The sequence below is a fragment of the Lonchura striata genome, chromosome 2 (genome assembly GCF_050655825.1).
Source record: "Lonchura striata isolate lonStrDom1 chromosome 2, ASM5065582v1, whole genome shotgun sequence".
NCBI classification, from domain to species: domain Eukaryota; kingdom Metazoa; phylum Chordata; class Aves; order Passeriformes; family Estrildidae; genus Lonchura; species Lonchura striata.
In genome coordinates this window covers 116,635,843-116,656,698 of record NC_140704.1, presented here as the reverse complement: position 1 = coordinate 116,656,698, position 20,856 = coordinate 116,635,843, and the positions used below count along the sequence as shown (strand labels likewise).

Below are 20,856 nucleotides of genomic sequence, written 5' to 3'. Positions count from 1 at the left end.
GCCCTTGGAGAAATGTTGAAGAGGATCTCCCACTGCCATGTCAGAGGTTGTTCCTGGCAATCCTCCTTACCTCCTCTTCAGTTCCCAATGTATGTTTTAAGAGGCTCCCTCTTCACCATTTGCTGAGTTTAATTTTTCAGGCTGCCTGATTCCAAATCCAATTGCATTTCAGACTCTCTTGGGCAAGATACTGTGCTTTGCTGTGGAGTCCTGTCCCTTCTGCCACTGACTTCAAAAAGCAAAAGGCAAGTGTCAGCATCAGAGCTGCAGCTGATTCATCTGGATACTCTGGCTGTGACAAAGTGAGTGAGTTTCACTGAACTCCTTTTCTCACAGGCATTACCCAGCTTCCTAAATTCTCAAAAATTCCTCACTAAGGAAAAAATATTACACTTCATTACACCTGGAAAAAATATTACACTTCATTAGAGAAGTTTTATTTCTTCTTAGGATTCAAGCCTGCTCTAGAATTTAATTATAATAAATCAACCCAGATAACATTATGATACCATAATGTTTAAATTAAAAATTATTAGAAAATAGTGTTAATTTTACTGCATTAATTACATTTATCATTATAGTATATTAATATAATTTAATATTGCATTCAACTACTCCTTTTTTATATCTCCCTGTTTGGACACTCTTGTCTTAATAATTGGAGTTCTGTATGCTGAAAAATATCATCAGTTCAATACTATTTGAAGTGTTCTACAGAAATATATATAACTGTAACTCAAAGTATAGTAGAAAGGTTGCTGCATGAACTGAAAGAAAAATGTTTACAATTTTAACATATTTTAATTATTTTTTACTATTAAAATTAATTTAATATTGATTTTACCTGAAGTATCTGTTCTGAAAATTTCTCACATTTGACTGAAGGTTACACCATAGTTCCTACTCAAAAATATTCAAATTCTAATTCTGAATTTTGAAACTAAACAAAGTTCCCAGTTGTTTTCAGAAATGTCTATGAGGCATTGGTACATTTCTCATGTAGACTTTATTGAACAAAATATATACTCATTAAGCATTTGAAAGCATAGAGAAATTAAATACTACTCAAAGCACCTCAGTATGATTCCTAAAAGACTGGGTAGCTATGTAAAAACTACTGCCAGGTGTCTACACTTTAGTTGCAGGTAAATGGATAAGGAGATATTCAGAAATGAGAAAATAAAACCTCCTAAAATATCATAGATGTAATTTATATGTAATTTTGACCACTGCTGGAAACTGTTGAATTGCTGGAAAAATCCAGGAAGATTACAGAGCTGTTTCTTTTCTTTGTTTAGTGCTTTGTGGAATCAATTTGAAAACGCTGCTGATTTGTGAAGTGTCTTTGTGTATCCATTTTGCTAAAAACAAAAATAAGTTTAATGCATATTCATCAGAAAACGGCTTTTGAAAGCCATTAAATCCCAAAGAGAGGATTTTAAATTAGTCTTAAATTATGTAATCAGAGCAAACAGTTATTAAATTAAACTGTTGTTCATGGATACAAGAAGCAGCCTGCAGAATGTTTTGGAATGAACGTTCCTTAAAAAAAAAAGGCAGCAGTGACAAAGGACTGAAGGTACAAGTACTGCTAGTAAAACTTGTAATTCCAAATGCAGACACAAGGTTTCTAAATCAGAGTTCTGAGCTTGTGTCGCAAATTCCCATAACTAATGAGGAAATGGCAGAGAGAAAATATTACTGTATTTGTACCTGTCTTTATGCTGCTTGTTAAAAATTTTAGCATGTTTTGAACTATATAAAGGGGTTATTTGTTTATGAATGTGTGGAGTTTTTGTTTATAATTATTTAACCCCACTGGACAGTCATTAAACTTCCTAAGAGAAAGAATCTCAAGTTGAGTGTTCACCTGATTATCGGATGACCAAAATGTTATTGAAAGAGCAAATGACTCTAGAGAAGGGAGCACCTGATCTATGTGGTCCGATCTCAGGTGAATGTGCTGAACAGGAGACATTGTTTCTTCATGGGTTTCTAGTGATATCTGCATGTAGATAAGGGTATATTAGAACACAGCAACTTGAAATCTGCAAGACTCAATTGATTAAACTGGAGTGCTGAGCACACGTATTTTTATCTCTGTTGAGCAAGAAAATTGAACAAATAACGCAAACCCTTTTCTGGTAGCTGTCAGGTTAGGGATTTTGTGCCACCACAGAAAAGATAAATTTGGAAATGGAATAACATAAAAGTACTATGAATAGGGTTAAATCTCCTAAAATCTGTTACTGTGTTAAGAAAACTTGTCTTTTCTAACTTCTTAGCCTTTATTTAAAATAAGGACGTGATGTCTTAAACATTATCTCTAAATTGCTAAACTCCACTTGTCCTTTACAAGTGGAATAGATTAGAAATAGTTTCAGAAAATGTTTTGACCTCAGCTGTGTGTAACATCTTGGTAATTCCCAGATCAGTTAAGTTAGTGAAGTTGACTAGCATATTTAATTTTAAGTCTCATCTGATTTTCTTTTTTTCACTCTATTAGGTATGTGCAAGCTGCAACAAGATATGTGGACTTAAAGCATCGCTCTATTATTTGGCATAAAAAAATAATGTTAGATATAATTTAATTTCAATTCATTACAAAACATTGAGAAAGCAAGGCATAGTGTAGTAAACCATTTAAAACATTTTAATATATGTCACCAGTAGTCACTGAAGGTCAGAATCATGTATGTACTATTAGACATTGACCACTGTTACTCAATATCTTATTGTCTGCTAAGTTGGCAATATACCCCATGTGATCTATTCAGATATATTTATTGTAAGAAGATGAAAATAGAACGAGACATTTTAAGTATATGAGTAATCATTAACCTCATAATGAAACACTTATGACATTTTAATTCATTAATTTTGAGGAATAAATATATGTTTTAACAACCTTATAAATGCTCATAAATATTTTCTGAAGGATGTCTGAACATATATTTACTTGTGATTTATTGAAGATGTACTGAAAGAAAAAAAATGTTTTAGCATTGTGAATTAAATACTGTTTTCTTTTATCAAAACTCCAAAACAAAGTAGAATGTGAGTAAAGTTTTCAATTTGCTTTGCTTTGGCTTACCTTTTAATGCAGATGGTTCTGTCTGTACTGGAATTCCATGTGCATCTAAAACTGAAAAAAAATATAACTATTCTAAATGTTTTTCTTATATAAATGCTATCAGTGATAGAATACAAAAATTAAGGTATTCCAAACAGATGCACTATATGAATATTTCAAAATCCAAAGTGAAAAAATCTGTCTTTTTTGCCTATCATAGAGGTAGGAAAAGGAAAAAAAAAATAAATTGGTAGGATGCATAAGTTCCAGATCAATATCTGGGATTCTTCCACAATATTTCAGAAGTTCCTCTGAACCTTTTCTCAGAAAAGCACTTTTTAAATTGATGTAAAATGGTGCAATGTGCAAAGACAGAAAGTTTTTCTCAAAAACCTTGAAAGAATATCTTTTTGTTGTTCAGTCATGTTTATGTCATGGCAGCACATTTAGTGAATAGGAAAATGACCACTTATACCAACTGTGTGGGTATAAAGATGAATGCACTTATCTTTGTACAGACAAAACTTCAGTGAGTGTAGAGGGAAGGAAAAAAGAAGGAAAAAAGAAATACTTCTAATCTCCTAAAATTTGCAGCATGGATTCAAGCTGTTGCCTTGCTGACTGAAATTTTATCTGAAGTTTTTTCAGACATTGCTGAAGCTTTCATCAGGCAGTAGTGTTTGAATTCAAATTCTTTATGAAAAAATGCTCTGGATTTTTATGCATTTTAACACTGCATTCATTTTTTCAGAGACATTATAGATTCTCTTTTGTATTTATACAGCTACTAAGTATTCTGTTCCTGTCTTATCTTGAAGGTTTTCTTTTCCTCTAAAGAAGCACTGCATTTTTACCTTCACATTATAATTCCATTTGCTTATTTTTTTATACCTGCTACTGTTGATCAGACAACTGTATACGTCAAATTAATGTACAGTTACTCTATGGACATCACAGATTACCCCAGCCTCTGGGTTTGCAACAGCTTTTGAAATAAGCAATACTTCAATCCCATGTACAGGAAACCTTTGAGAAGATATTGTATTCAAGCAGTTGGTGACCCTGGGCCAGACATGTCTGCTCTGCTGGGGCTAAAACTGTGCTGGCACGAGCAGTTCCTGTAAGGAAGTGCCTGGTTTCATCCTTCACTGCACACTGCTGGATGTTAAGACAGAGATAGCATTCCAGCCTGTTAAAAGAAGACAGATAGATAGATAATTTTGGGTTTTGTTCAAGATTATATGGGTATGGGTATGGGAAGCTATGGGAAGGAGGCTAAACCTCTTCATGGATGGGATCTGTGCAATGTGCCATGGGGAAATCCATTAGATATGTTCAATGCTACACAAAAGCTGGGTTCACATCATCCACAGAGGCATGATTTCCTTCCTGTCTATATTCCTCTTTTTATTCTATCTTTATGCCATTTGCAGGTCTCCCCCACTGAGATTCAAAATAGCCCTGCGCAATATTCCACTCTCCTTTTCCTGTGCCCCCTTGCAGAACACCATATGCCTGACAGGAAAATGCAGTCATTACCATTTTCTGCAAACTAAAAGCCAGAATATTATACAGCACTTTCTGGTTTAAAATTATCCCAAAGGAGTATAAATAAGTTTGTTCTCTCATTGATGTCATGTTCAATTATTGTTCTCAAAGAGTAATTGAGAGACTTAAATGAAATTCTCTGTTGACTTCAAATGCTAATACTTTAAACAAAATCCCACAAAACCTTAAAACCTTAAAAACCAAACAGACAAAACCCCCAAACCCCTTCAGTAGGGAACTTTTTCTAGTTTAGTTTGATCAACTTCATTTTTCTTTATTTTTCAGAAGGGTTTTTTTCTATTCTTTTGCTTACCTTGCTCTTCTACTTCCTTTCTTGGTAGCTGCAACAAATAAAAATGAATTTATATTTTCTAGGGCATTAATAGCAACCTAAGTGATGATTAAGAAACACAAAGGAAGTTTATTTGGTTATTTTTTTTTTAGCCATAATGATCAGAATTTGAGTTGAAATTTGAATCATAAAATCTTCAGGGATTTTTTTGAGGTTATTCAGAGTTCTTTCAACAGTGTTTAAGTAGAAACACTCAGGGTGTATAAAATTTTTTGGTTTATTTTTCTTTGTGTCTTTGAATTTCTGAAACCTATTGGGGATTGTATACAAAGCCCTAAAGTACTTTAAGAATGTAAGTAGTCAAGTATTAGAATCAAAGGCAAAGGTGCTAGAAATCAATGCAGGTCTGAATGATTTTTTTCTTCCTTAAGTCTTCCCCCATTTAGCCTGAAAGCTAGCTACCAGGTTTCAGTTTTCATATAATCATTATATCAGATACATTTTTATCTTTCCTCAGGAAAAAAAAAAAACCTAACACAGAAAACAAAATGCTTTTCAGATGAAAAATGTATTCAACAAAATTTTATTCAGTAGTAATGAAGACTGAAAGGCTGCTAATTCTGTGTTGTGCCATCCCATGTAACATTTCAAATATTTCGTGCATAAAGCATCACAAAAATGTTGGTGAAGGTACTGTCATGAGAGAGAAGAGTGAGAAGGAAGTATTTCCTCTTCTTATACACACTAAGGATTTTTAGGATCCTTAAAGATATGTGCATACTCCCTCTCTCCTTCTACCTTAGTAAGTGTTCAAATTATTCCTTTCAGCACAGAACTTCAGCTAAATGAACCAAAATTACCTACATGATTGTTTTACATGTAGTTTTCAACAGCAGAAAAGACATGTGTCTTGCCATGTAAACACCTTTATAGAAAGGTCATTATTTAAAAGGAATACTTCCCCTTTCATTTTGAGAAATATTTATCTATTTAACATACATGGAAAATAGGATTAGTGGTTGACATCCTAATAAAATGAGTGTTGCATGCACCCTGGAAATCTGTGTTAGTTTTGTTTGAAGATACATTCCTTACCCCAACTCTCAATTAGTTGTTAATTTACCTAGCTGCTTTCTTCAGAAAGTTGATTTAAACAAATTCAAAGAATACTGGGAATTAATTGAAAAAATCACAATTATTGTGTATTTACTAAGCCTTCAAAATAGTTTGAAAACTGTAGCTCTGCACCATTTTCTGATTGTCTAATATTTATAGCTTGGTTTACTGATGGTATTTTTTTCCCCCAAATCTCTGTATGTCAATGAAGTAGAGCCCCTTTAGGTAGACTCCTAGCACCTACTTGGAAAGGAAAACCCACCTACTAGGAGTGACTACATTAGCATTTCTACGTTCTATGTCCTTCATTTTTGGTAACTGAAGGTAATACATTCAATTTTATTTTCAGACTAGAGCTGCTCATCCAGTCAATTAGAGTTCCTCAGCTGGAAGCCTTTACTGGTGGGCTGAGGGGCAACATGGATGGGCTTCCCACAGTCCCTGAATCTTTTCTGCAATTCTCTGACAGCCTATGGCCTACTCTATTTATAGCTACACAGTAACACTGATGTGTTCAGAAATTAGAAAGTGGCTCTGCAAAAATACAGATCCCCTAAAAATCTATATTTGCTATACCCAAACTCACTATTACCTTGAACTCAAGCATTTTCTGTATGTATTTTCAAACATATAAATTTCAGTTTCATAAAGGGCTATGAAAACAGAGGTATGCACATTCCAGACTTAATTTCAAATTAACAAAGGCACTTAGTGGACAGCTAACAATATATTGACCAAAAAAATTAAGTTTGCCTTCTAAAATTCCTCATACCTTGCTTGTCCATCCCTGCTGCTCAGAAAATAAAATAATAGTTCATAGAACATTGACAGGAGGAGGAAATCGCATTTAAAGAGATTTAAAGAATTGAGAACTAGATCTGAACATGCATTGCAAACAGAAGACTTCTCCATCTCTGCTACAATGATTGGGAAGTACAGTTGACTAAGCAATCTTACATGAAGTTAGTATATACTGATATACCATCAGAAAAACTACTCTGGCTTCTGTGGAGAGCTTGATAACTCCTGAATAATAATGGCTCTTGTTATCTAATGCTGGAATTAGACATATTCTGCTGCAGGGAAAAACTGATAAAGATATTTTCCTCAGGGAGAGGAAAATAGCTCCAATAATGATATTATAAGAAAACAAAGAGACCTCCTACATTTTCTTGACCCAGAAATCACATAGAAGGAAAGTTGATTTCAGTCCATGTTTCTTATTCAACATTTAAAATTTTCTATTTCAATTTTTAGCTATGTTATGCTTCTTTTTTGGGGACAGGCCTATATTTATGTTGTTTGCAAACTTGTATGTTGCTATGCAATTCTGTTGCATGTCCCCATCTCCCAGCTGAAATTCCAGCCGTAAATTATTTTCTTATTTTTTTCCTGTGAGCAGGTTCATTCCTTAACATGAGAACTGCAACAATCAATTTTGCTTCTTCAGAAATTTGATTCTTTGGAGACCTTCTTTCATGATTTTACTACTAGGGACTAAAATGCCATGTAAACACTTGATGAATAATTGATTTGGACTGTATTATGTACTCTATATTGTTTTACTAGTATTTAAAAGTAGATCATATTTCAGCTTCCAAAGAAAATCTTTCATTTATTCTTTTATTCTGTAGGTTAAATCTCAGTTATACAGAAGTCAATGGCAAGGAACATATTAGTTTTAGTGAGGTCATAATTTTTTCTTGATATTTACACTGTCTAAATGATCACAAAAAAAAAATTGTTTTAAACTTCTCTATCTTGCAAAATACTTCCTTTTTGTTCTTTAAATTTTTCCTTTATATATATATAATATAGATGGAAAAAATGTACTCCTATTAATAATTATTTTCTTGTCATTGATTTTACAACTTGAACACTTGTGAAATAAAAATTCCTGTGTTTTTTTCGTGTTATGTAAATTCAGCAGGACAGATCCACATTACAAAGTAAATAATTTCTATTAGATAACTTTTCTACAAATTAATTACTGATATGCACCAAGGAGTATATGAAATTTCATGCGAGCTACTCTGGGTTGGTGATGTATAGCAATGATTTAAATTTGGAAAACTGATTATTTTGATGATGCCAACACTGAAGTATTTTATACACATAGAGGAATAGCATAAAAAAAACATAGAAGTGGATCATGGAAACAATGGTTAAATGTTGCTAAGATTCTTATGCTTATATTTATGCAGTGTTAGTCAGTCCTTATTAGTTCAAAATTCATCAAAATCATCTTTATTCTGTATGGTATTAGAGTAACTTTTTTTTTATTATTTCATTTATTTACATTTTAAATTATAGATCCTTTTTTTTCTGGCCTATAGTACACTGACTGTGAACTGAAATGAACAGCAGTTCCCCATGGTTCTAGGAACTGTATTTATTTATTACCTAAAACTAAGGTGTGCAGTGAAGCACCAGCTGTTTCTCAGCTCTATATACTGTAATAGGCATATGAAGCCTAAACTATGTGCCAAAATGGAGCAATTCTTTAAATCCAGGGAATGAAAGCACATCTGTAAGCTCTAAGAAAGGAAAGCAGTTGTTGAATATAGGGTTTTTCATGAAGAACTAGCTAACAGTGTCTTTCCTGCCAGGCTGCAATTTAGTAGCAGCTGAATAATACTACCCAAGCAGAAGGATCAGAGTAAACCCCTCAAAAGCTCTATTTTGAAAACCGAGATTTAGCAATTTTCAAGAGCCAGAAAAAGGCTTAAAAGGAAAATCTTGATGTTCTATGCTCTTCCTCAGCAGATAAAAGAAGATCATCCTGAGGAGCCTAAGGCAGTAATTTTGGGTGTCTACAATTTGTCTGGAGATGTCTGCCTTGCTTGAACAAGTCAGCAAAGGCTGAAGGAGAAAACAATGGACCAAGAAATGTTTGACAGTGTCACACATCTCAGTCCAGGAGATCAGCAGGGAGCTGCTGGGTGCATAATTTCTAAGGGCAACTAATGTTGCTGGGTATATGAGTTGCTTGAAAGTCCAAGAACAGAAAAGAGGAGTACTGAACACTAACTTTCAATTGCACATGCTGCAATATATGATGCCTAGAAGTGATGCTGTTTGAGATTTGGAATATCCAGTCATATCTTCATTCACATCAGTCAATTCCAGGATTCTGTACTCTCCCTGTAAAATGGCTCCACACATTAACTTCTAGCCATCAGAATCTCACCTGATGTCTGCTCGGATGGCATGTTATGACAAGTAGCTAGGGCTTAGGACATACAGGATGGTGTGCCTGGCTCAAAATTCTCTTCATAGTACATAGTGAATCTATTTTGTCAGCAGTTCCTAAAAAGAAGACAGCTCCCATGTGTTGAGAACAATGGGTTTATTTCCTGAAGACCATTAAAAATACATCTTTATCCTTTTCTCTTCCTAGATGAAAAAAAAATGTTACAACAAACATGTTATTAACAACAACAACAAAAAATTCTAACGCTTTTGAGCAGGGAAAAAAGCAGTATCAGAAAGTATGTCTTAACTAGTCTGTCATCAGAAAGTGTATGTTAACTAGTCATTATCTCCTGCTCTGAACTGAGGTGTTTTATAACATCTACTTAACTATAAGACTCTGGTTTTGTAGACACTTTGAGGGAACTTCCCTGGTTGCAGTTTCTTGTGTGTGATGAAATAAATCTCATAGTCACCAATGATAAACTGGCAAACAGCCTAGGAGAGGGACAGAGGCTTCCATCCTCTGTGACAGAAGTCAGCAGTTATTTCAAGACTTCTATTTGTTATTAAATGACCACATCTATATCTGTTAGAATAATATAAAATTTAAATGAATGTGTACCTAAATGCCAGCAGCACTCAACATAGTCAGTGTTTCCAATATAATCAGGTAGGATATTTAAATATCTTCTGCAATCCGGTATTAATTCAATTATGTTTAAAAATATAATGATTCAAAAGTCATTCTTAGTTCTGTTGTCTGCTACAAAAAATATTCTAAGTACAGTTCTATTATACTGTTCTATTATTAGGTCCAGGATTAATCTCTTATACAGTCCATAATTGCATTTTTAGCTCATAAGACTTTGTATTCCAGTGCTTTGATCACAAGCCTAAAATTGACATCAAATTTTTTAATTTCAGAGACAAAAATTAAATAAATCTCCAGTTCTGTGTTTAAATAGAAATTTACATTTCACTATCAACCACACTATGAATCAGATATAAATTAAAGAAACCGATACAGGCTTTGTCATAATTTCACAAAATTAACAGAGAGCTAAAAACCCTTTTCTGCTTCAAATCTTAAAAAAATTGAGATAAATAAATTGTACTGTGAAGAAAGTTAGCTGTACCCCATCCAAAACCAATTAATTCAGTCTAATGAGAAAAATTATCCAGATATTATAATGCTTTTTTCCAAAACCTTGGTAATACTCTTATGATAATTGGAAGCATTTGACTCTTTTGTGATCCACATAATCTTCTCAATTACTTTTGTTTATTGCAAAATTAATTTTGCAGATTCTCAGTATATTATTAATCTTCAAAATATAAAAGAAAAAAAAGTACAAACAACAGCAAAAAAATACTCTTTAAAAAAAGTTTCCTACAAAATCATAGTGAAATAGTGGGTTTTCTGGTTCTTTTGCTTTTATAGGTAGATAACTTCAGATTTCTTGTCTGGTGATCAAGTGCAAAAACTACCTAATAAATGAAAATAAACACTTAATGCTGTAAAGAGTAAAATAATGTTACTTTAAAAGTAGTCTAAATATTATTTTAATTTATTTTTGTTTTGTTTTTGTTGTGTAACATTAATTAAAAACTTTTATGTAAAGTGTGTGTGAGAAAAATTGTAGTTTTCATAAATTCTGTTGAGGAAGACAAGAGAGACCAAGGCTCAAGAGAGAAGAAATTGTATTTTTGAATCACAATGTGCCAAAACAATTCATACTGAAAAACAACAGGGTTCCCATGTGGCCAAGAAGGCCAATGGTATCCTGGCCTCCAGCAGCAATAGTGTGGCCAGCAGGACCAGGGCAGGGATTGTCCCCCTGTACTTGGCAGTGGTGAGGTCTCAAGGATATTGAGGTGCTGGAGGGAGTCCAGAAAAGGGCAACAGAGATGGGGAAGGGTCTGGAGGACAAGTCCTCTGAAGAGTGCCTGAGGGAGCTGGGGTTGTTTATCTGGAGAAAAGGAGGCTTCGAAGGGACCTTATCACCCTCCAAAAGTACCTAGAGGGAAGTTGTAGACTAGAGAGAATCAGTCTCTTATCCCAAGTAGGAAGTGAGAGGGTGACAGGAAAAGGCCTCAAGTTGTGCCAGGGAAGGTTAACTTGGATATTAGGAAAAAAAAATAAAATCATGCAAAGCACTGTAAAACATTGGAACAGACTGCCCATGGTGGTAACCATCTCTGGAAGTGCTCAAAGAACCTGTGGATATGGCACTTAAAGACATGGTTTAAAGGTGAATATAGTAGCAGTGCAAGGTTGATAACTGTACTTGGTGATCTTGACAGCCTTTTCTGCCCTTACTGATTCTATGATTCCATGAACTAGATAAGGTGCACTACATTTATGAAATTATAATTTTGAATCAGGAGTTTTTTCTTTACTTTGTTCCATTCAATTTCTGTTTCATTAATTTTCTTCAACTTATAAGCCATTTACAAAATATTTGGAAACTCAAAGAAAGGAAAGAATTCATTTAGACTTTGAGACTGGTGAACGAAGGTTGAGTTTAACCTTCAAAAACATTAAAGATTTTTTGCACCATGATAAATGCCTCTTAAATGATAAACATATCACGGTATATATAATTAAAAACATATTTCACAATATTAAAATTTCATACCTAATTATGTTTTTCTGTAATATCTAGTGATGAGCTGTTCCCTCTGTATAACATGGCTATGGCACTGCAACTGGCAGTCACTACTGAAGGGAGATAGATTTGTAGGGAAACAGTGGCTTTGGACTAGGGAGCTTGGGATATTACTTTGAAGTGCAAATTGTAATTATACAACCTGATTAAAAAATGTTGGTTAGTGTGTTCAAGGCACCGTGATTCCACAACAGGAAATCTTGTGCTTCTCTCCAAAATGCTGAATTACCCAATTCACTGCCTGGAGGTGTTAGCCTGCTAATAACCACACTAATTGGGACCTCAGAATGTGACACATCTAATCCTTGCCCGGTACCAGCTGGGGTGATAAAGTAATTTTCTGTCTGGGAGAGTGGCAATAATTAATGCCAGAAGTACAGTGTGAGACCTGACAATTTGTCACCACAGAATTAGCTGTTTGTGATGCTTTGCTTCTGCAAAATCACATTTCGCTCCAAGAGCACTGAACTCAAGTGTGACTGACTGAACTTTATAACATGAGTCAAATATCATGACCATGGTCAGAATCTGTCATTTTGATTATCTGCCCCATTCTGCATATTTTGTCTTTATATATTTAAATAAAACATATTTTTCTTTCACCATCAACCCACTGCACTTGAAAATTTTGAATTATCCTCTATTCATTACACTATATCCACTAATATGTGAAGGGAGTATAGTCACAATTGCCATAATAATCCTATGACTTATTCAAAGGAGAGGTTTGACAATTTTGAAATTTCTGTTACATTTAGTGATTATGTAAATGTTGTAACAAGATGACAAAGGAGAGGAAAAATATTTTAAGTAAATATTGCTAATTTTTTACACCTGTAAATTTAAAAATTCTGTCCCTATAATGCCACAAATCATTTTTAAAAATAAATTGCAAGAAACAATAAATTAATTCTGCTCTTGATGAGAGGGATTGGAGGCAAATATATGGAGTTCTTTTATTGTGTTTTCCTAGTTGTTAAATTTATATTTACTAAAAGATGTTAGTCCTCACTTATGCTGCTTACTCTGTTTCTTTAAACATGACCTTTATTTGCTGGATTAACTACACCATATTTTATAGTGAGAAACTGTTCTGCCAGTTCTGGTTAGGTAGTTTTATAGTCTGTTGCTGGAGAAGTTTTGACATTTATATCTCTATACAGAAGAGACATAACTTTAGGTTGAATTTAATAGCTGTAAATCTTGACATGAGTAATAAACTAAACCTGAGTAGGAGGCTAGTTTTATTATTCTTTAAATAGTATAATTATCACTGTTACCTTCTGTTTTAATCAACTAGAATAACTATCCTATAAATATTCATCATCATTCCTGTCTTTCTTTTAGTAAATTAAGGTGATTCACAGAAGGTGAGGAAATAAAAATTATTTGAATATGTTTATTAGATGTTTCTATTCTTCCAGGGATTACCTGCTTGTCTCAAAAAATCACAGAAGCAGTTAACCATGAAGCAGGGTGTCAAACATACTTATATATACTGAATGAAAACTGGCCATATCGTATTCCAGTTGGACTACACAATGGATGACAAGAGAGGAAAAGTAGCTGTAGGCCATATTATGGGAATCTCCACTTATTTTATATCTGAGTAATAATAAGGTATCTAAGGAATTAATGTGGAATATTTTAAGATTATCAGATACTTCTGATTGTACAGAAATGTTGGTTTCAACCAATGCTTTGAAAGTGGTTACTTCTCAATTTATATTTTTCCCTGAAATAAAATTTATTCAACCTTTAACACATAATTTCAAAACTGTTTCCTTTTAATTTGATTTTTTTCCCCAAGGATCAGGTTGTCCTTTATAATGTGTTTTTATTTTTTAGAAATATTACCATAAAAAAGCTGTTGTTTTTTTTTTTTTAATTTTACAGTATAATCTCTTGGATATGCAGAGGATTTTCTGAGAAGGTGTTGATTATTTATCAGAGATTCTCACCTTGTGTTTCAGCAAAACAAATTTAATTGGGTAAGAGAGACTGATAGGTGCAACCTCATGCTAAGTGTAGAAGATATTTCCTCTTGATAATGGCTCAGACTTCCTGTCATGTCTTTAAACTGATAACCTACTGCAATGATAGTGAGTAGAGACTGGCTATTGACTTTGGCTGAAAAAGAAATATCAGTCTTGTTAAAGTGAACGCTACAAACAGACTGACACTAAATGGGGGGGAGAAGGAAGGGGAGGAAGGGTTTCCTTTATACTTACCAAACCTCCCCACACACAACAAACAAACAAACACATAGAAACAACCACTCCCCAATAATTAAAAATGACCTTTCAAGATCTAAGGTTAAGAAGGACAAGTACATTAATTTCTCATTGAAAATTTACCCTTGAACCTCTCTGAATCCACAGCATGAATACTGAAGTTGCACTTAACTAAGGACAATTACGATTCTATATTGCTTTCATTCTCTTGTTCTGGTTTCCAAAATTACTTCTTTGTGTAACTTAAGATAATTGGAGATTCTGCTTCTTTGATTGCAACAGATTGAAATTAATCTTTTCAAGAGAAAAATAAAGAAAATAATCAGCCAAATTTCAGTTGGTGATTGCTGTTCAATGCAATTTTGAATTTGTGGTATGGTCTTTAAGTATACAGCATTACTGTCTGAGGAAAGAATAGATAAGCATGTAGGTCAGGCTCTTCCAAGTGATTCAGATATGCTGCAGGGTGGGGTTTTTTGTTGGTTTTTTTGTGGTTTTTAAATTCTTGATCTTTTGTGTGTTGATCTTAAATGAGTTGAACTTTTTTGATAAGAAAATCAGAGTTGTTACTTTTTGAAAATAAGCTTACTTAAGTTCCAAGTTTTTGATATAAATCCTTATAGGCATTCTGTTCAACGTTTTTCTCTCCTCTATCATCCTTATTTTATTTTTTCTTACTGGACTGCTTATCGCTCTGTCTTTCCACATGCTTCTTGTTTCTTCCTTGCTGATTGATTATTCATTGTTTAACCTTGTTGATCTTGTATTGTTCGAAGTCTTTGATGGTATTTCATGATCTCTTGTTTAATACAGGATCATAATAACCTCAAACACTTCTTTCTTTATTGATACGGTTTAGTTTCCTTTCATATTAAACTTCAGTATTACTTCAGAACAATTTTGTATTCTGATGAAGAAATGGAACCAAAAGTATCAGGCAATACCTGAGATATTAAAATAATTAGAAAGTTGATATTTTTATCCATTGTTAATGAACTATGTACTTAAAAATATAATTTCCTTTCTGAGTTTTACATGCCTGGCTGTTGGAAAAGATGAGGCTCAACTGAAAGTCTACCAGTGGGACACTTAATCAAAAGTAAGTAGTACCTGATAATTTAAAGTCTTATCACTGCTTTAAACTCTGAAGTGTGGTACTCCTGTTTCACATCACCATTAAAAATATAAAATGTTGTCTCTTTAAAAGTGACAAGGGTGATTATTGAATGTTCTTCTGGAAAAAAGTTGATGGCTGAATAACATAGCACCATAAAGAGACATCTTAGAAGTTCATATGAAAAAAATATTACTGCACCTGGCTGGAATGGAGTTTACTTTCTTCACATTAGCCTGTATGCTGATGTGCTTTGTAACTAAAGAAGTGTTGGTAATGAATTCAGTGTTTGTAATGTTTTCATTACTTCTGAACAGTGCTTGCAAATCATTAAGGCATTTTCTCTTTTTACCCTGAACTGCCCCCTTGGGTACGATTTTGTCTGAGGGGAATGAATTTTCGTCATAGAAAGTGATATGTGCTCTGTTTGGATTTGTAACAAAACCCATGCTGATAATACTTTGGGGTCTTACTTAAGGCTGAACAATGCATATAAAACATCAAAGGATTTTATGTTTCTCTCACTGCCCCACAAGTGAGTAGACTGGGGGTGAGCATGAGCTAGGGATGAGGACATGGTTGTAACAGTTGATCCCACCTGAGGGAAGGGAAATTCCATACCACATGACATCTTGGTCAGAAATAAAATCTGTAGAAAGGAGTAAGTGGAGGGGGATGTTTGAAGTAATGGGGTTTGTCTTCCCAAGTAACCATTATGCATGATGAAGCTTGAGTTTCTTAAACAGGCTGATCATCTGTCTCTGCCCATGGGAAGTGGTGAATGAATTCCTCATTTTGCTTTGTCTGTGTGCACAGGTTTTACCTATCGATCTACCTTTATTTAACACATTAATTTTCTTCATTTTGCCCTTCTGATTTACTCCTCCAACTACTTGAGGGGGTGTCTGTGGGTAGCTGTGGGGGCTGAGCTGCATTCTGATGTTAAGCGACACCACCACCACCCTTCCCCACAGAAAAAAGGCTGAAGGTGGGTGAGAGTCAGGGAGGGAGCACAATCAGGATACAGATGCAAAGTAACCATAGGAATATTTTATACTACACAGTATTAAATCTTAGGGAAAGGAGGACCAAGAGGGGAGTTTTATGGGTAAAGAATTTATTTCCTAAGCAACAATGTCCAGTGCAGAGAGCCTCCTTTCCAGGAAGGGCTAAACATCTGCCTGCTGATAACTGGTGAATCCTCTTTGTGCTTTGCTTCTATGAACAATTCATTCTTTCCTTGTTAAACTGTCAAGGTCTTGATCCAGAGGTCTTTTTGCCTTCCTTCTATTTTCCCCCTGCCCTATGGCTGAGAAATAAACAGGTATATGGATGCTGGCTGTTGGCCACGTAGGACCACCACAAATATAGAAGATAGAGTGAATAAACTTTCTTTTCTGCAAATTCTTTACTTCCAACTCTCACAGAGTAAAACACAGTTGAGCTGTGTACTGTATTCTTGAATTGTATTTTTTCTTGCACATTTAAAGCTATGGGTACATTATATTCTTTTGTTGCTTTTTCCACTTGTAAATAGTGGCTGCTTCATTAAACCCCTTTTTCTTCAGAAAATTTACAGCAGATCAGCATACACAGAGAATATTGTTAAACAATCCAGAAATATTTTATTTATTCAAAAACAAATGGGAGGAAATTTTTACTGTTAAAGGGAGAACACTGATTTCTAGAAATTTTTTCCTCCTTAAAACAAAATGTATGCATAGAAATGTGGGATAGAATATTTCATGTTTAAAGTCTTCATACAAGTCTTCTACCCATGTTACAGCTATGACCTAAAAGAGTAAAAAGGTATGGTTTAAATTTATCAATTTTCTTATAAAGGCTTAGAAAACTACTCTGAATTTAGTTTAAAATCCTTATTTTCACTTCAATAAACTATAGGTATAAATATGACCACAGCCTCTTTTCAGATGTCAGTCTGATGAAAAGTTGATCTTTTATCTGAATTCACCACTAATTTTCTTCTGACTGCCTACTCTTTCTGATGCCAAGGATTAATTTCTTTGTACTCACTTTTATTACACTTCTAAAGTGTAAATATACCTGGTTCCAGTGAAGTGTTTTATATCAGAAGAAAACAAGTAGTTATGTATTTTTATGGGGAAATGTAATACTGTCAAATCAGAAAATATTTTACCATTACTCTTAATTTCTACGTCATGAATTTATACTATTATCTCTTTTTTTTTCTTTTTTTCTTTCATTATTATTTTTTCTGTTTCCTAATGTCTATATTATGACTATTGAAGAAATATCAACTTAGTTTTTATTATCACTTTGTGACTGAGTGAGCTATTGAAATTCTTAGACATTGTTGTCCACTTCAAAATTTCAAAAATTATTCATGTCTATGAAGAGAACCTGGTGTGAGAAATTGGATTAGCACTTGTAACCTGTCTGATGATATCTCAAAGGGATTGTAACAAAAGCCGATATTCCTCCATATGGTGGTCCTCCTCTATTCTCTGTATATATATTTCATATATTTCTCACACTGTCTTTTACTTTATGGAGAAGGTTTAATATTCCTCTATTTTTTAGAGAGGTTCATAATTGGGATATCTATCCCTTTATCCATTTACTCCACCACAAAAATTGCCACTCTTTTCATATGGTCTGCCACTTAAGTGCAAAGAGCTACCCAGTCATGAGAGAGACCACATTATGTGAAAATGGATTCTTTTTTCACTGAACAGTTTATTGATCTTCAAGGACAACCAATTTGTGTTAGCTGTCATCTCTTCCCATTAAAATTATTAGTTTTCACCCTAGCTTGGTAACCTCTTTTTGGATTGTCAAAATTTTTCTGCCTCCACTTGTGACCGTCTCAAATCTAATTTAGGTGTGGAGAAAGCCTGGATTCCCATAATCTGCTCTGCTTTAACATACAAAGAGTATAGAAGATGCTTAGTTTCCATTACAAAAAGGAATTATCTCCCGTGGAGAACAGAGAGGTTCCAGTGAAAGCTGTCCCTGCTAGGATAAATTCAATAGGAGGTTGTTGATACAGTGATTCAGTGCTTTATGCAAGTTCCATTGCTATAAAAAGACTAGAAGGTGTCAAATGGGGTTGCTTACTGCCTAATTCATCAGCAGAGTTTCTTCTCCTACCAAATTAGTCAATGCTAATCCTAATGGCACAATCATTACAGGGAGAATTGCCTCATGCAGCACTTGACACCTTTTTTTTTTTTGTCAAAACAGTTTAATATTAGCTAAGCAGAAATAGAGAGCATAGCAAAATAATCACAAAAATATTCAAAAGGGCTGCCAGTGTCTACAGTCAACATGAAGTTAGACATCTCGTGATATCCAGTTCAAAACAAGCTTTAAGAGTCAAAGTTCTGGTTAAAATGAAATCTTACCATGTGTAACTGCTTTAAGCAGCAAGCATTTTTTGACTATTGTTCACAAAGCAAGCCCCAGACTCTGTGCAAAGTAATTAGCTCTCGAAAGAAACCCTGCATCAAGAGAGTTAATATTGTTTTTCCTGGAGGGTTTGTACAATGGTAATGAGACCAGTCATTCATTTGTCTGAGAATAAATAAAAAAGACTCATTTAATGATAATGTCTGGACTGCAGTAGTCAAAAGAACTCCTAGGACTAGAAACTTACTTTGCTAAGTACTTTTTAACATAGAAAAAAAATCTATTTTATCCCTCATCAGGATTTTTTAGGGTTCAGAGAACCTAAAATAAAATTTTAGTCTTCATTTTTGGCAAGAACAAACCTCATCCTGCTTTGCCTTCCATTGTGCAAATTAATATAACCTGTTTGTATTGTTATCAGAGACAAAATGCACTGCATCAAGCTTCAGTTATATGATAGTCATTCATCCTTTAGATTGCATTCAGAATATGAATGGTTGCTTGTATCAAAACCTGTAGGCAATTTTTTTTAAAAAAAATTATTTAATAAGATCATGAAACTTTGCAAATTTAATTTGCCTTACCAGATAAAATAAAAGCACTCACATTACTACATATTTTTATGGTGTAGATTTGGATGGGACTATATTGTCCTTATTTGGATTCTTCCCTGGAGCCTAAAATATCATGGGAATAAATCTTTAATCATATGATTTAAAGTCAGATTAGGAGTCTGGATAGCTACTCAGTGGACAAGCATTCATTCTTAGATTAATTTCCTTCCTTTGCTACCCACAGTGAACACAGATCCCAACTTGTCTTTTAGAATTCTCTAGTTAAAGTTAACTTCTGTTGCCTTGTTTCACCTACTTTGAATCTTTTGTGTGACTTTATTATGTGCCTGTTGCATTGATTTCTAGTCTAAATCTCAGAATATGACTTTTTTTCCTACACTATTTCAGACAACCTGTAGATTTTTCCATTAAAGTATTACTCTTCTCATTAGTTTTTCAGACCCTTGAAACTGACAGTGCCTTTTGTTCTCAAAATGATAACTCTATTAAGCAATAAATATAAAATTTATATAAATTTAAAATAAAAACTACAAAGCCAAACCAAACAATACCCCAAGCCTTCAATAATAAATTAAGTTAATTATACTTTAGTAGCACAAAAGATGAAGAATGTAGAGAGAAACAGTTTACAGCTGAGATAAAGATATTTCCAGCCACTCAAGTTCTCAGAAACTGATTCATGTTGCTTGCATACTGCTGTGTTCATTATACTCGGTGATTTATCAGTGATTTTTGAATCTCACTGTCCTTGTTTGTTGCCAAGAGCCTAAGAGCCTTCTCCACCTTTTGGCAACTTCAGTTATTTTATGTACAGCCAGTCTCCCCTATCTCAGTAAATTACTTTCCTGTCTGTTCCTCCCACATCTAATGGGTAATAAGTCTAATCTTTCAGATTCACCACTGTTGTGGTTTAACACGGAAGAAGAATTTTTTTAGAAGAAAGAGGTTAATTTAAATATTAATTAATTGAAGATAGATATGCTTTTGAGAACACAGAGGGGTTAAAACCAGAATTTTTAAGAAAATTTGTTTTTTTTTAGTTTTGGTTAGTGCATAGTGTAGTCTCTTTCTTGCTTGGCTGGGTCGGGAAGGGGAAGGCCCTGTGACCTGACTGAGGTAGGCTAGAAGGTAGAAGAACTAAACTAAACTAGCTCCCTGTAGATAGAAGGGTAAATAAATTTAATTTGTTTTTGTTTTCTCTCAGAGTTTCTCTCTCTCTCTCTCAAAAGAAACAGTGGCAGTTTTGTTAGCAGTATGCTGTGGGGAAGGAAAAGAGTGGAGGGGCTGTAAGGTGCCTAGTTACTTGTGGGAGTTAAAAAATGTGAGTAGCAAGCTATCTTTAAGAGTCGGGACTTTTAACCCTTTCTGAGAAATAAAAGTTTTGTAAAATATAAATCATCTTTAATTAAAAAAAAAAAAAGAGAAACAGCTTGAAACTTAAGATTGTGAAAAAAAAGAAAGTTAGGGTGAGATGATGGAGTAACTTTTAGCTAGATTTTTTCTTAGTAGCTACAGACTAAACTAATTTTTTTTCCTAAGAGAAGCTACATTTTAAGAAGATGCTAGTGAACTGAAGAGACCATGCTTCAGCGGGGAAAAAATAAAAGTAGAATGAACAGAAAAAAGTTAGAGAAATTTGTAGTAGTACTC

At 33.9% G+C, this 20,856-nt stretch overlaps 1 long non-coding RNA gene across 1 annotated transcript in view; it reads left to right on the top strand.

Moving 5' to 3' along the window:
• The window catches only part of LOC110484797 (uncharacterized), a 30,927-nt gene that overhangs the window by 2,120 nt on the left and 7,951 nt on the right, over positions 1-20,856 (top strand). Inside the window, exons 2-3 of the long non-coding RNA XR_004147831.3 lie at positions 173-302; positions 15,157-15,226. This is a non-coding gene — a long non-coding RNA (uncharacterized LOC110484797). The remainder of the gene's footprint in view (positions 1-172; positions 303-15,156; positions 15,227-20,856) is intronic.